General features: G+C 42.7%; 1 long non-coding RNA gene across 2 annotated transcripts in view; it reads right to left on the bottom strand.

Annotated features, from left to right (window-relative positions):
- The window catches only part of LOC148125063 (uncharacterized), a 558,115-nt gene extending 543,514 nt beyond the window's left edge, over nt 1-14,601 (bottom strand). For both annotated transcript variants that reach the window (XR_015744685.1, XR_015744684.1), the window contains exon 1: nt 14,236-14,601. This is a non-coding gene — a long non-coding RNA (uncharacterized LOC148125063). The remainder of the gene's footprint in view (nt 1-14,235) is intronic.
- Nucleotides 14,602-15,106: the final 505 nt, after the last annotated feature.

Here is a 15,106-nt window from a genome sequence, read left to right as displayed (position 1 = left end):
TTGTTTCCGGTGCATAATCTCTCAATGTACAAACAACAATAGTGATAATGCTCTGTCTTACATATTGGCAAAAACAATCAGAAAATAAAACACAAGCTGAATAGTCAAGACCTTGGAGTACTCATCTCAAATGATCTAAGTGCTAGAGCCCACTGTAACTACATAGCTAAAAAGGCATTAAGAGTTGTTAACCTAATCTTACGTAGCTTTTTCTCTGGTAATATCACACTACTAACTACTAACTAGGGCATACAAAACCAATACTTGAATACAGCTCATCAGTCTGGAACACGCATTACGTATCTCATATTAACACAGTTGAGAAAGTCCAGAAATATTTCATAAGAAGAGTTCTCCACTCCTCTACTCGTTGCAGAATACCTTATGGCACCAGACTTGAAATTCTAGACCTAGAAAACCTAGAACTACGCCGCCTTTGGTCTGATCTAAGTATAGTATATAAAATAATACATTGCAATGTTTTACCTGTCAATGAATACTTCAGCTTCAACCATAACAACACAAGAGCACACAATAGATACAAACTCAAGGTTAACCGCACCAAACTTGATTGCAGGAAATACGACTTCAGCCGCAGAGTGGTCAATGTCTGGAATCCTCTACCTGACTCTGTGGTTTCTTCCCCAAACCCCAAAAACTTTAACCTGAGACTGTCTACTATTGACCTCACCCCTTTCCTAAGAGGTCTGTAGGGGGCGTGCATAAGCACACCAATGTGCCTACTGTCCCTGTCCTATTGTTTCTTTTATTTTTTTATTTTTCTTATATGTATCCATTTCATGTATTCATAACTATGTTTATACTTATACCTGTTATCTTATAATCGCTTAATAAAATAAATAAATAAGCAACAAAGTTATAGTCATCCGAAGATAAGGAGATAGGTAATAGGGAAGATGAGAATAAAGATGGCAATACTTCCTTTTTAGATAGTTTAGCAGCGTATACATTATTATTGCTGTAGGCATTATTTTCAAAGTTCTCAATTTTCTTTCCAGCCCAATCAAATAAAATGCCAGCATTACATGGCCTACAGGGAGTTATTGGCTAGGAACAGACAAGAAATACTTGGTGGAAGTTTAAGGCATGTTTGTGGCAAGGAAAGCATTAAACGACTAAAATTAGACAGGTTGAAAGTGATACCAGACCTTCATAATCACCGAGACATTTCAAGGTGTAAGGAGTAAACATGCTGAAGTGATTTGAAATGTTTCTCCACATAATTACTGAGATCAAAATACTTTGCTTGATGGCAGTGTAATGAGCAAGCCAGCTAAAAATAGGAACTCAGAAAGCCTATAGTTTGAATCCTTTCTATCGTGAGAAACGAAGCAGCTATAATAATGCCGTTTTGGCTTTGTTGGAAGCTCAATCGAAACAATTTTCTTTCTATTTCTTATGCTTCCACCAATATGGAATAATGAAGCTCACCAGAGCTAGAATATAGAGGAATTTATTATTATTATTATTATTATTATTATTATTATTATTATTATTATTATTATTATTATTATTATTTTGAAAACATGTCTTTTAAAGAGCTGAGAGGTTGTTTCTAACAATTGGAGTTTAAATATGATCAATCCGGATACTGCTGGGCGCAAAGTCCATTAAACATTCTTGCTTTTGAATAAGATGTGGAAATCTGAAACTCAAGCATAAGAAGGCAACAAAGAACCTAACTATTTTCAAAGGCAACCTAATTAAATGGATTTTACTTGTCGGTCTTCCAACAATCCAAATATCTTATGTAAGAGAGACATGCACACACACATTCCTTTCATTTGCCGTTGCAAAGTCGCATGCTGCAAAACACACCAAAGCTCAGCTTTCTATCTGGCTGAGGTCCAAGCTAAACATGAATTCCATGCTGTTTCCGGCCTCTTTAAAAAAAAACCACTGGTGTCTGGTCCTAGACAGAAAAGACAGAAGGGGGAGCGATGGGCAGACAGGTAGATGGCGATAGATATGCTTCCAAACTGTAAGTGATATATTTCTCCAAAATGTAAGTCTTGGAAACACTGAATTCCAAGCAAACACATCCATCCTTTTGGTTTTTCGGGGTAAGCATCCCACCGGATCCATCCAAGTTGCCTTTGGTGGTTGCAACTTAATAATTATTTTTTATTGCTTGATGATAAAGTGAATCCCAACCATCTACCTCGCCTTTCCAATCAGCATCCCCCACCCCACCCAAATCTCCAGAAGAAAGCCTGGCATTTTGAAATATAGCCAGTGAGTCACAAAACACAGGGAAGCAACAAAGAATCCACCCCACCGCCCACTCATTGCAGCTCCGAATTTTGCAGGATGTACGGGAGCTGTTTATTGTAACAGTGCGAAAGAAGGAAGGAAGGAAGGAAGGAAGGAAGGAAGGAAGGAAGGAAGGAAGGAAGGAAGGAAGGAAGGACGGAGGAAAGAAGGAAGGAAGGAAGGAAGGAAGGAAGGAAGGAAGGAAGGAAGGAAGGAAGGAAGGAAAGGAAGGAAGGAAGGAAGGAAAGAAAGAAGGAAAGAAAGAAGGAAGAAAGAAGGAAGGAAAGAAGGAAGGAAGGAAGGAAAGAAAAAGAAGGAAGGAAGGAAAGAAGGGAAAGAAGGAAAGAAGGAAAGAAGGAAGGAAGGAGGAGGAGGAGGAAGGAAGAAGGAAGAAGAAGGAAGGAAAGAAGGGGAAAGGAGGACGAGGAGGAGGAGGAGGAGGAGGAGGAGGAGGAGGAGGAGGAGGAGGAGGAGGAGGAGGAGGAGGAAGACGACTCTTGCTGATTTTCTCCACTACCCTTGGATCAGGGTCACCGATAGAGAATGAGGTTCAGGGAACCTACAGCGTCCAAGAAGGGGGAACAATAGACAGTCATGGCATTGACAATGATGCTCCAACTCCTTCCTTCCCTCCCGCGGCGACGGTTTCATTCAACAGCCAGGGAGGCTGCTACCGTCATAAGAATGGAGAACGGCATGAGGAATACCAGATGACTGAGAGCGTGATGGTAGAGGAGACCGGGGGTGGGGGGTGTTGTTGAGGATGGAAACAGGGAAATGGATGAATTCAAAGCCAAAGATGGCAGAGTCCTCACCTTTCTTATTTTATATTTTTTTTCATCCAGACATTCTGGATAGACGCGTCCCACGTGGAGGAGACGATGAAAAGAATCGTCCGGAAACCATTGGACATTTTGGAAGAGTTTGGCTTTTGACAAACCCCGCGTTAGAAATGTTTGGGGGGAAGGAAGGATGACCTTATGCTGATGATGCCGTGAGTGTGCATGTGTGTGTGTGTGTGTGTGTGTGTGTGTGTGTTTGTGTGTCCGTGTGTCCATGCTTGCCTGTGAGAACATGAGCCTTCTGTTTTATGTGCTGTGATCTGCATTGCTCACCTCTTAGGGAAAAACGCTTTCTGACCCTGTAAATAAGGGAGCCAGCGTGTTCCTTAAACGTTTGGCTCGAGATAACGCATTCTGCACACCTTGGGAAGGGAAGGATAGCCTGTAGCAGTTGCTTACAACTATCAAATTAGTTTCCATAGCAGGTGTATCTTGTGGGGGGTGGTTTATAAAAGGTGGGAAATATGCAAATAAGCTCTTAACACCTGGATCACATCCATCCAGTAACTTTGCTTCCGACATCCTATTGTTTCAGTTTGGTCGCCTTTCTTCCTTTATATTTCATATTTTTTTTGTCTATAAACAGGTGCTTCGCGATAACAATTTCCCCACCAGCTTTGAGATGCTAAGCATTTTTTTAAAAAAAGAATGATTATTATTTTATTTTAAACCTCAATCTGATACCGATGGAAAAGTGGGTGGGAAGAATTGGGGGTGGAGGGGGTTAGGAGCGAATTCGTCCGACGGACAGAAAACGGAGATAAGCCCTTGTTATTTCAAATGTATGGCTTAAGTTCTTTCTGTGGTGCGGGTAAAGGTCGAGAGAAGAGATTAAATATATCTTAAATAATTAACAGAGGATCAGCCATGGGCAATAGAGTGAGAAATAAAGCATCTGTCCAACTCCTGCTTTCTTAAAAACAAATACCCTGTTTTTAAAATTCCCCACAAAGACACTGGTTTCCAGTAAGATTTTTCGACCAAGAGAAAAATCAGCACTGAAAACGAAGTACGTCCAAATTCATACATAAAACGAAAACGGGTTTTGATTTCGTTCAGATGCTTTGGAGCCCTCAAATGCAAATCACTTGATTTCCACCACACCACAACTTTTGTGCTGATCGAAAACACAAGCAAAGAGCTCCATATAGCGACAGAAGCTTACATGCTGATCAGAAAAAACCAAGACGCTACTGAAAAGCTGGAGAATGAAATCCGAGAGAATCTTTTTTTATATCTATTTTCCTTTGTCCTCCACGACCTCAAAACGAGATGTTTAAAGGATGTGTGTAAATATGGAGCCATGAATAGTGTTGAATGGTAAATGCCATCGCTGACGTTTACTTGAAATGCTGTGGACTTTGTCATGTGACAGTTGTGTGAATGTCTACTCCATTCTACAGCAATGAACAATGAAATGTACAATAATCTCAAATAAACCTCAAACACAATGACATGGATTTCTACAATCCGTTTCGTTAAATAGACTCAAATAATAATAATAATAATAATAATAATAATAATAATAATAATAATAATAATAATAATAATAATAATAATAATAATAATGGTATTTTCCCAATGGGGAAAAAAAAACAGATTGTGAAAGAGGGGTAGAAAACAGTTAATGCTCTATTTTGCAGTCTTCCACCTTGGTGGAAATGCCAGGTTCTGAACCGCCTCCTCCTTTTTTTATCAACTCAACTAGCAGCCACAATAACAGCACTACAAATTCATGCAGCTGTTCACGCAACAAAGGCATATTAAAATCTCCCCTTGGAGCAGCATAGGGGCTTGGCTAGATGAAGAACAGGGAGGAGAAATGGATTGACAACTCTTCAATTGTTCTTGAACCACAGAGAAATCTCTGCTATAAAAGAAAAATCTTGAATCCTCACTCTTTCCAAATTGGTTCGTCTTATTGTGTGCCATTTCCAAGAAAGGTATGCAGTGAAAAACGTTTTCTTTTTTAAACAACAAAAAAATAGGCTCAATATATGATGTTGGCTGGGATCCAAAACTAAACAGGCTTTGACTAAGCATCAATCCACTGGTTTCACAAAGCCTGTCTTACGTTCGGCTCCTGATCTGAATGGAAAATAAAGTATAAAGAAGAAGAAGAAGGAAGGAAGGGAGGGAAGGAAGAGTGTAAGGAAGAAGAAGAAGGAAGGAGGAAGGAAGGAAGGAAGGAGGAAGGAGGAATAAAATGAGAGGAATAAGGAAGGGAAGAAAGGAAGGAAGGAAGGAGGAATAGAGTGTAAGGGAGGAAGGAGGAGAAGAAAGAAGAAGGAGGAATAAATAAGGGAAGGGAAGAAGGGAAGGAGGAAGGGAAGGAAGGAAGAAGGAAGGAAAGAGGAAGAAAGGAAGGAAGAAATGATGAGGAGGGAGGGAGGAAAGGAGGACAGGTCTTGAAAACCATTATTTTAACATCAAAACCTATTTTAATATTTAGAAACAAATTTAGAAAAAGACTTTATCAAAGCTCTTTTCATGATTCCAAAGCTTAATTTAAACACACACACACAGAGACAGACAGAGCATTTCGAACCCATCGCTATCTAAGATTTCATATTATAACCCTCCCAATGTTGGAAGGCCCGTTCCAAGATCTGACAAAGAACAAACCATTCCTGTCAATCCCTCCCCCACTTGAAAAGGAAAAGAAAAAAAAAGAGGCGGTGGAGAGGGGTCTTCAGTCGGGGTCCTGCAGCTTTTCTCCTGCAGGAACCCCACCAGGACGAAAACGCCAGGCTGAGCTTCGCACAGCCCCTCCCCTCTCACGCGTGAGCCTTCCCATTAAAGGCCCTGCAATCAGATCGATAAGAGTGTAATGAGAAGAGGAGCTTTGGCGTTCCGAAACGATGACTTTGCTGAGGAGCTGCAATGGATGAAACGGGGCCAGAAAAGAGATAAGCACAGATATCAGTCCCATAATTTGGGGGAAGAGGAGGGGGCTTTCGAAGTGGCTCCTCGCCCAACCCACCCACCCGGTAACGTCATCCCTGTCCACAACTTGGGAGCGCTTTGAAGAGAAAACAGACTATCGCACCCACCGCTTCTTACACGCTTGCTAGAAACAGAGCCAAATGCACTTCGGCCTTCAACCCAAAGGAAGGTCCCTTCTCCTGAAGGTTACATCACCACAAAAAGCCCACTTTAAAAAAAAAAAAAAACAAGTCAGAAACCACCGAGAAACCAAATTTGAATACACAAGCATTTCTCCCTTCCGACGGTCACTAAACAAACCCAAATAAAGTAGGCCAAGGCTGCCCTGTTTGCAGCGTACTACAGAATAGAAGAATGGTTCTGTCCTCAGAATGTAGAATGCCTCAAAGAAGTCACTGTAATGAGGTTGCCAATTATGCACTGGTGGCCAGTTTCACAAATCGGCTACCCCACCATACGTTCCCCTTGATATCTGATTGGAGCATAAGCAACATATAACAGGTGTAATCCGTTTGTCCTCCCTATTGGGCCAGCTATCCGCCATTACAGGCACAGCTGCCCAGAAAATATTTGGGAGTTTGAAGCATGGTCGAAAGAAAAAGAGTCTTCAAATTGCATTTTGATAGAGATGGATGGATAAAGGATGGATAGAGGATGGATCGATGGATGGATATATGGATGGATGGAGGGTGGATGGATGGATGGAGGATGGATGGAGGAAGGGAGGATGGATGGATGCATGGATGAAGGATGGAGGATGGAGGATGAAGGGAGGGCGGGAGGATGGATGGATGGATGGATGCATGGATGCATGGATGCATGGGTGGGTGGGTGGATGGATGGATGGATGGATATATGGATGGATGGAGGATGGATGGATGGAGGATGGAGGGAGGAAGGGAGGGAGCATAGATAGATAGATGGAGAATGGATAGAGGAGGATGGATGGATGCATGGATGAAGGATGGATGGATGGAGGATGGAGGGAGGGAGGGAGGATAGATGGATGGATGAAGGATGGAGGGAGGAAGGAGGATGGATGGATGGATGAAGGATGGAGGGAGGAAGGAGGAGCATAGATAGATGGATGAAGGATGGATGGATGGAGGATGGAGGGAGGGAGGGAGGATGGATGGATGGATGAAGGATGGAGGGAGGAAGGGAGGGAGCATAGATAGATGGATGGAGGATGGATGGAGGGAGGATGGAGGAAGGATGGAGGATGGAGGAAGGGCGGATGGATGGATGGAGGATGGAGGGAGGGAGGGAGGATGGATGGATGGATGGATGGATGGATGGATGGATGGATGCATGGATGCATGGATGGATGGGTGGGTGGTTGGGTGGGTGGGTGGATGGATGGATGGATGGACAGACTGACACCAAAAATGCTAGAACTGCAGAATAAACACCAACAATGATCATAGACCTGGAGACATCTCTGAGACATTTATCATATATCTGGAAAGGGTAACGTAGCACCATGTAATCCAGTTTTGGGTTGCAATTCCTGGAGTTCCTCTCTAGCCTGACCTCCGAGGAGGGTGGTTGAATCCAAACCCTTCCTTGGTGTAGGAAAGTCACAGCAATGATAAAGAGTAGCTTTGCAGTCTCTTCTCAATGGCTTATGTGAAAGGAGAGATCATCCACCTCCAGGGATCAATTCCATTGCTGAACTGTTCTGAATTGCTTCTTCAGATCTGAAGAAACTTCTTGGATGTGAAGTGAAACATGTTCAAAGAAAAACCAGAAAGTCCAGTTGCTTCTTGAAAAAAACAAAAACATATTTGGGACAACCATGACCTGGAGGACTGAGAATCTCCATAGACATTTAGCAATGTTCTTAATTGTGTCTTCTTAACCATCCTGGAACCAGGTACAATTCATCTTTGGGAAGCATCACACTCTCAAGAAGGTGACTCCTGAAAATCTGCCAGAGTTGCCCTCGGCCCCTTCTTACACCAAGCAGCATCAAGGCAGGGTTATTTTGAGTTCCTTTCTCACACTTCTCCTTTCTCAAGTCTAAATATCTCTTATTTTCCCTTTCCTGCATACTTTCTTCAATGTTATTGCTCGCTCTCTACAGACCGAGATCTTTCCTTAGAAATGTCAAAGATCTTTGAAGGACTACGCTATTTGCTTCTTGTAGTAGCACTGGGGGTGGAGAGGAGAAAAATAGGGTTCATTCTGAAGTAGTCCTAGTCCATAATTTTACAGGGATCCTGGGAGAGAGAGAGAGAGAGAGAGTTGGGGTTCTCCAGGCTCAGGGACATCAATATCCAAGTAAGGATCATCATCTTTGTTTTAAAGGCATTTCACCTGACTTAGCTCTGAAATCTTAGGATTGGAATATCAGTTCCTAGAGTTGACAAACTGAACCCATCAGTGAATGAATCAATGAATAGGATGATTTCTTAGTCTTATCATTTGTACAAGTTGCATCTTAAATTCATGATATCCTTAATATAACAAGTTTCGAGGTCAAAATGTCTCATTTAACAAGTTGAGCAGTTGACCACTTCCTACCTGGAAGAGGCATGAGTATGAGAGAAACCTATTGAAGTACAAATTCCCATGAGATACCCAACTACCAGAAGGAAGGGAGGGGGAGGGAGGGAGGGAGGGAGGGAAGGAAGGAAGGAAGGAAGGAAGGAAGGAAGGAAGGAAGGAAGGAAGAAAGGAAGGAAGGAAAAAGAAAGAAAAAGAAAGAAAGAAAGAAAGAAAAGGGGAGAGGGAGGGAGGGAGGGAGGGAAGAAGGAAGGAAGGAAGGAAGGAAGGAAGGAAGGAAGGAAGGAAGGAAAGAAAAAAAAGAAAGAAAGAAAGAAAGAAAGAAAGAAAGAAAGAAAGAAAGAAAGAAAGAAAGAAAGAAAAGGGGGAGGGAGGGAGGGAGGAAGGAAGGAAGAAAGAAAGAAAGAAAGAAAGAGGAGGAAGGAAGGGAAGGAAGGAAGGAAGAAAGAAAGAAAGAAAGAAAGAAAGAAAGAAAGAAAGAAAGAAAGAAAGAAAGAAAGAAAGAAAGAAAGAAAGAAAGAAAGATAGATTGATTGATTCAGCATTGGAGTATCTATATTTGGACTATATTTCCTTATCTACTGCATTACTCTTTTTCTGGGCAAATGGGAAAAATTGACCAACTAGCAGTTGCAAATCGCTTAAAAGGACTGCATGACACCACTGCCAGTAAGACTTTATATCAGCAAGCCAACTCAAAGCCATAAAAGAGAAGACAATAAGGGTTTTTTTTTGCATTCATTAACACAGGGAAAGAGGGAACATGAGCGAAAAAGGCCGGTTTGACCCAAAATAAACTCAACACTTTGCAATTCAATTTACTACAGCCATACAGTCTCTCTACCAGGACAGGGAAACAGTAGAAGGCATTGATTGTCCCTCTTGTAAAGATGCTCGTTGTTATCAGAATTCCAGGAAAACCTCAAAGTGATCTATACTCAGTGAATTTCCTTTGAAAGAAAACAATTAAAAAGGGAAACAAAAAAAAAATGACAGGAGGGTAAACAACCTGTAGCCTCTTTTGACTCCAAAGATTCTCCTTTGGGACATTTCTAATCCTTCGTCAAAGATTTCAGAAAAAAACCAAAACGTTACGCTTCGTTCTATGGCTGCTCAACAATCTCATCGGTTGAGCAGGCGTAGAATGAAGCATCGTATTTTTCTCATCTGCAGAAAACGTCGCCCCTTTCTTCTCTGAAACTACCAGCTGCTGCTCCTCCTTGCATTTGGTCTCCTTGGCTCTTAGGATCCCTCAAAACCTTTTTCTCTCAAACCCTTCCTGCTCATTTCCCTTGCTTTGCGATTTCTCCTCCGGCCCTCTGCTTGGAAGCAGACAATAGAGGTGATATGGGCCATTATTCATGAGGAACTTCACGTCTAATGTGAGAAACCCTTCCTCTCCTGACCCTTCTTAGCATAAGAATCGATGATAAAATTCAAAACTGAAAAGGAGCAGAAGAAAAACCTTCTGGGAAACCCGAGGTATAAAAAGTGAGGAAGCGTAAGAGAGAGACAAGAGAGTTTTCCTGCCAAGATTCAGGATAGAAGAAGAATCGTCCACTTTCTGCAGTGAAAAAAGGACGGAAACATCTCCAGACACTAGGATGGGCAATGGATAGTATACTTTTGATTAGTAGATGAACATCTATTAAGTGTTGAAGTGAAGTTGTATCTGATAAAGCATTCCATTTTTAAATCTTGTAAATGTGGCCATTTCCTGAGAATAATTAACAGAATAACGGAGTAGGAAGGGACCTTGGAGGTCTTCTAGACCAACCCCCTGCTCAGGCAGGAAACCTTATATCATTCCAGACAAATGGTTATCCAATCTCTTCTTCAAACTTCCAGTGTTGGCACATTCACAACTTCTGGAGGCAAAGAGTCCCCCTGATTAATTGTTTTGACTGTCAGGAAATTTCGCCTTAGTTCTGGCTTGCAAAATTGTATGTTTTGTAGATAAATCAGAAAGTTTCACTCCTGATCTGATTCATAACTATGAAAAAAAAAATGTTCATAATCGACATTTTTCAGGGCCGGTGTAATTTTGGACAGTCACGAAACAAACTGTTTTAAGTTGAGAACTACCTGTACTCTATAGAATCTATCCATTATGTCTAAGGTTTTTCAGCTGTAGGTCTTGTTCAATCTGCCCTGAACGAAAACTTTGGAGCAGCCCAGGTGCTATATATTTTTTTTTTTAAAAAATCATTTTTAATTCCAGCTCATTTTGAACTGACATTTGTGTAGCTTCAGCTGCAAAGAAAAACATTGACTATATATAGACCTATATTTAGGAGGGAGAGAGGTGGGAATTGGTTGATGGAATGTCTAGTAGGTCTTCCTTACTACACATCTTAAAGTAATTGCCTCTTCTCCCCTTTTTCACCGCCACCCTTGTCTCCAAGACATACCACCATGACAGAAATAAATTAGCCTGAGGCTCAGGTGACACCGTGGAGGGAAGTAAACCTTTTGACCCGAATGGATGGGAAGATGCCCAAAGACAGCTGAAGTAGGAGGAATCTTGCTCTCATGGCTGGATACAAAGATACATGTTGGTGTGATTTCACGTAGCAAAAAATGTTGGTAGACTTCCCGACTTCAGACAAGAGGAAGTGAGACTCCTATGATGGTGGACATCTCCAAAGCAAAAGAGAATCAAGGCTCTCCAAGTAGATAAGTAGCATCTCAAAGAAAAGGCTGACAATATTATCCTTATCCCATTGGACAACTCCGGGCATTTTCTCATGATGGCCAATGAAAGGCCACTTGAAAAGGAGAAGGTGTTGTGGTTTGCTGGCAGCAGGTGAAGGTGGCTGAGGTCTCGGAGAGTGAGGACTCAGGTGAGGGGCCTGTGTGTGAGACAGAGATGGGGCCAGGACCATCAGGGAATGAAATAATGCCTTCGGAGATTGTGGAGGCTGGCAGCAGTGAGGAAGAGAACCCCAGGGAGCCTGTGCCCAGGGTTGCTTGAAGGAAAGAGCAGCTGCAGCAGCACGGGCGACTCGGGAGTAAGGCTGCAAGATGATGGCCTCTCCCTTAAGGGATAAATGCCAGCCTTCAGAGGTGGGATTCTTTGCAGGAAGCAAAGACGTTCTTGCACTTCAAGTCTTGCGGAAGTTCGGACTATCCTGGTTTGTGTTTGGAGACTTTTGGTTTTGATTATTTCCTTGCAATTTAATCTAGTGTTCTTGACAGCCTTGCACAACCTTGGCAAGGCTTGTTCTTATTTGGGACAATTAGCTTTTAATAGCATTGTTACTGTGAATGAACGGAATTCACGGAGAAGCATTAAAAAGGTTTTGCTTTTATCTCTGTTTGGTGTTCGTTTGCTTGGAACAAGACTTGGGTCAGAACAGAAGGAGAACATCATCCCTCTCTTATTATTTTGCTACAACTATATTTGGGGGCTTCCTCCAAACTCAAGAGACTAAGACTTTTGTTAGACACGTTCTCCAAGAATTTAGCCAATCCCCTTTTAAAGCCGTTTGGTTTACTGGCCGTCATTATGAACTTAGGATGATAAACTGCTGGCTAGGAGATTCTGAGAACTGAAGACTTTCAATATTTGATCTCACTTGGCTTTGGCTAGACTAAAATGAAGCCAAGGCAACAAGTATTGGATTCAGGTTAACAAAAATATCTCAATAGACTTCACTTCTCCGCCTGTTTTGGTGGTGGCCTCCCTGGAAGAACTTTCAACCAACCAGTTTGGATCTTGTGCTTGTCTCACTGGAGACCATTTTGAGAGGGGACAGTTTTTGTTCTCTGCCCTCTGAAGGACATACAAAAACACTCCAATGCAAAAACCTTTGAGTCCATTTGAGTTTGAGACAGTTACACACACATCACTGCATTTTCTGCGTAGCTTCAAGGGTGCCTGTATCACCTCACTCCCTCGCTAGGCCAAACAAGGAGAACATAGTCTTCTTACCAACTGGCCCCCAAGGTGCTTTTTCAAGAGGCAGCTGGAACTTCCTTGTTTTTTTCTTCAGCTGAACAAGCTTCTTGGATGAAGAACAAAACATCTTCAAGAAAAACCAGAAAGTCCAGTTGCCTCTTGAAAAAGCACCTTTGGGACAACCAGGACCTGGATGATGGAGAATCTCCATAGATTTCTTCCTTCTTCCTTTCCTTCCTTCCTTCCTTCCTCTTCCCTTCCTTCTTCCATTTCTTCCTTCTTTCCTCTCCTCCTCTCCTTCCTTCCTTCCTTCTTCTCTCCCTCTTCCTTCCTTCTACCTTCCTTCCTTCTCTTTCTAACTTCCTTCATTCCTTCCCCACCATCCAGTCAGAGCTGAAGAAGCTTCTTGGATGAGAAGTGAAACGTCTTCAAGAAAAACCAGAAAGTCCAGTTGCCTCTTGAAAAAAGCACCTTTGGGACAACCAGGACCTGGATGATGGAGAATCTCCATAGACTTCCATTTCTTCCTTCTTTCCTCCCTCTCTCCTTCCTTCCTCCCTTCCCCTTCCTTCCTTCCTTCCTTCCTGCCTTCCTTCCTTCTTTCCTTCCTTCCTTCCTTCCTTCCTTCCTTCTTTCCTTCCTTCTCTCTCTCCTCCTTCCCTCCCTCCTCTTCCTTCCTTCTACCATCCTTCCTTCTCTTTCTAACTTCCTTCGTTCCTTCCCCACCATCCAGTCAGAGCTGAAGAAGCTTCTTGGATGAGAAGTGAAACGTCTTCAAGAAAAACCAGAAAGTCCAGTTGCCTCTTGAAAAAAACAAAAAAAGAAAGCATCTTTGGGACAACCACGAGCTGGAGGACTTGAAAATCTCCACGGACATTTAGAAACTGGGTCTTCCAAAATCTCCAGGATAGCCCAGGTTCTCTTTGGGTTGTTTTTATGCCTCCTCTCTCTTTCTCGTGTGGAAGTTATCCTAAGATTATTTCGTGTGGTTTAACGCTTTGAGAACGTTATTCTCTTTTCACTTCTTTTTGATTGTCTGCCTGATTACGTATGATGTGTATGTAACAGGCAGGTGGTCTCTGACCCCAAATCAAGTTTATCCTTCTACTCCTAACGGGTCTCTTTCAGGCAATCTTTCCCACACCCCTTCACCACAACTGCAGCCTCTTTGAAATTCACGACATGACTTAGAATACAGATGAAAACGACTCTGGTGCTATATGATCAATGTTTTAATAGGGAAAAAAGAATTTACTGGCTCCTTCTGCTTAGCAAGACAATACGCAAGGAGAAAGAAAATAACCGCTCTCCAACATCTGCATTCACATCAGGCACAACTCAAATTAAGTTTCTCAGCAACTTTCCTGAAGTTTACTAGATCAATCAAGGTTAAAGGAGGAGCATTAAATGGAGGGTGCCAGGGAGGAATCAATAGTCACATTTCTTAACAATTTTTCTCCGCCAACTGAAATAAATCTTCTAACACACCCACTCCCCTCCCTCTCTCTCTCTCTCTTCTCTCTCTTTCTTTCCTTCTGCAGCTGTTTAAAGAAAGTCAGTGAAACATTTTTCTATCACGTGTCCTTCCCCTAGCTGTACAGTATGGTAACCTGCATTGCAAAACACAAAGCCCTCACTGATCAAGCGAGAAAAGAAAAACAAGGAAAGCCTTTCCCCCTCAGAACGATGAATAAAAATCGAACGCTGACCATAACCCCATTTAAAACTTTCTTCGGTCTCCCCTGAAGGAGCTTTTCCACTAACCTGGACAGTCTCCATTCCTATCCCTTCCACTTTCGGTTGCGTGGCTCCTCCATCAGCCAAAAATCTGCATCTCCAAAGAGGCTTCGGCGGAGCTTCCCACGTCTTCCTGGCACCCGCAGAACAGAAAAACACCAGATTCAGACGATCCTTCCAACTTTGTAAAGTAAATCCGGGGTCCCGGAGCGAGTTTGGACATCCTCCTTTACAGGCAGAGGGGAAGGAGGCTGGCTCTGGGGCCGAGCGGAGATCTGAAGTCTGCCGAGAGCCGCCTCATTCGATGAATAGCATTTCCCTTCTCGGTTGTCATGCTGAGGAAAACCTCCCGCTCTCCAGCTCCTTCCAGAGCTGAGAATGAAGCTGAATTCGGGAGAGACTTCACCTCCAAGAGACAGGCTCCACCACCAACACCAAACCAGCTCTCATAGGTTAAGGCAAGCAGGTCAGTGGCAACCTGCAAATCAGTTCATTAAAAAGGGATGTTTGGGTGGGCCTACCTCCCATCTATATGAATATAATATATGGCCTCATCTCCTTGTCTGGCCAAGTTTGCCCTCATTTGCAGCTCTTGTTTTCCCCACCAGATGACGAAAATGGGCCAAAATACGAAGACATTTCGGTCAAATATAAATAAGGACTAGGCCATTCCAGACTGGGGAGGGGGAAGGAGGGGGAAGAGGAAGCACAGGGAAACACATGGAAGCAAGCCAACCCATTGAGAAGCTCTACTTTTCTTTTTCTCAACAAATATTATTTTGCAAGAGTTGAAGGAATGGGGTGTGCTTAGCCTTGGTTTTTTGTTTTGTTTTTGCCCAAAGAGGAGGTGAGGCAAGACACCAGGGCACCTGCCTGGGTGAAGATAAGCTCCAAAAAG

This window comes from Pseudonaja textilis, chromosome 9, assembly GCF_049901715.1.
Source record: "Pseudonaja textilis isolate UNSWEBS1 chromosome 9, rPseTex1.2, whole genome shotgun sequence".
Taxonomy (NCBI): Eukaryota; Metazoa; Chordata; class Lepidosauria; order Squamata; family Elapidae; genus Pseudonaja; species Pseudonaja textilis.
This window is presented reverse-complemented; position numbering and strand designations above follow the sequence as displayed.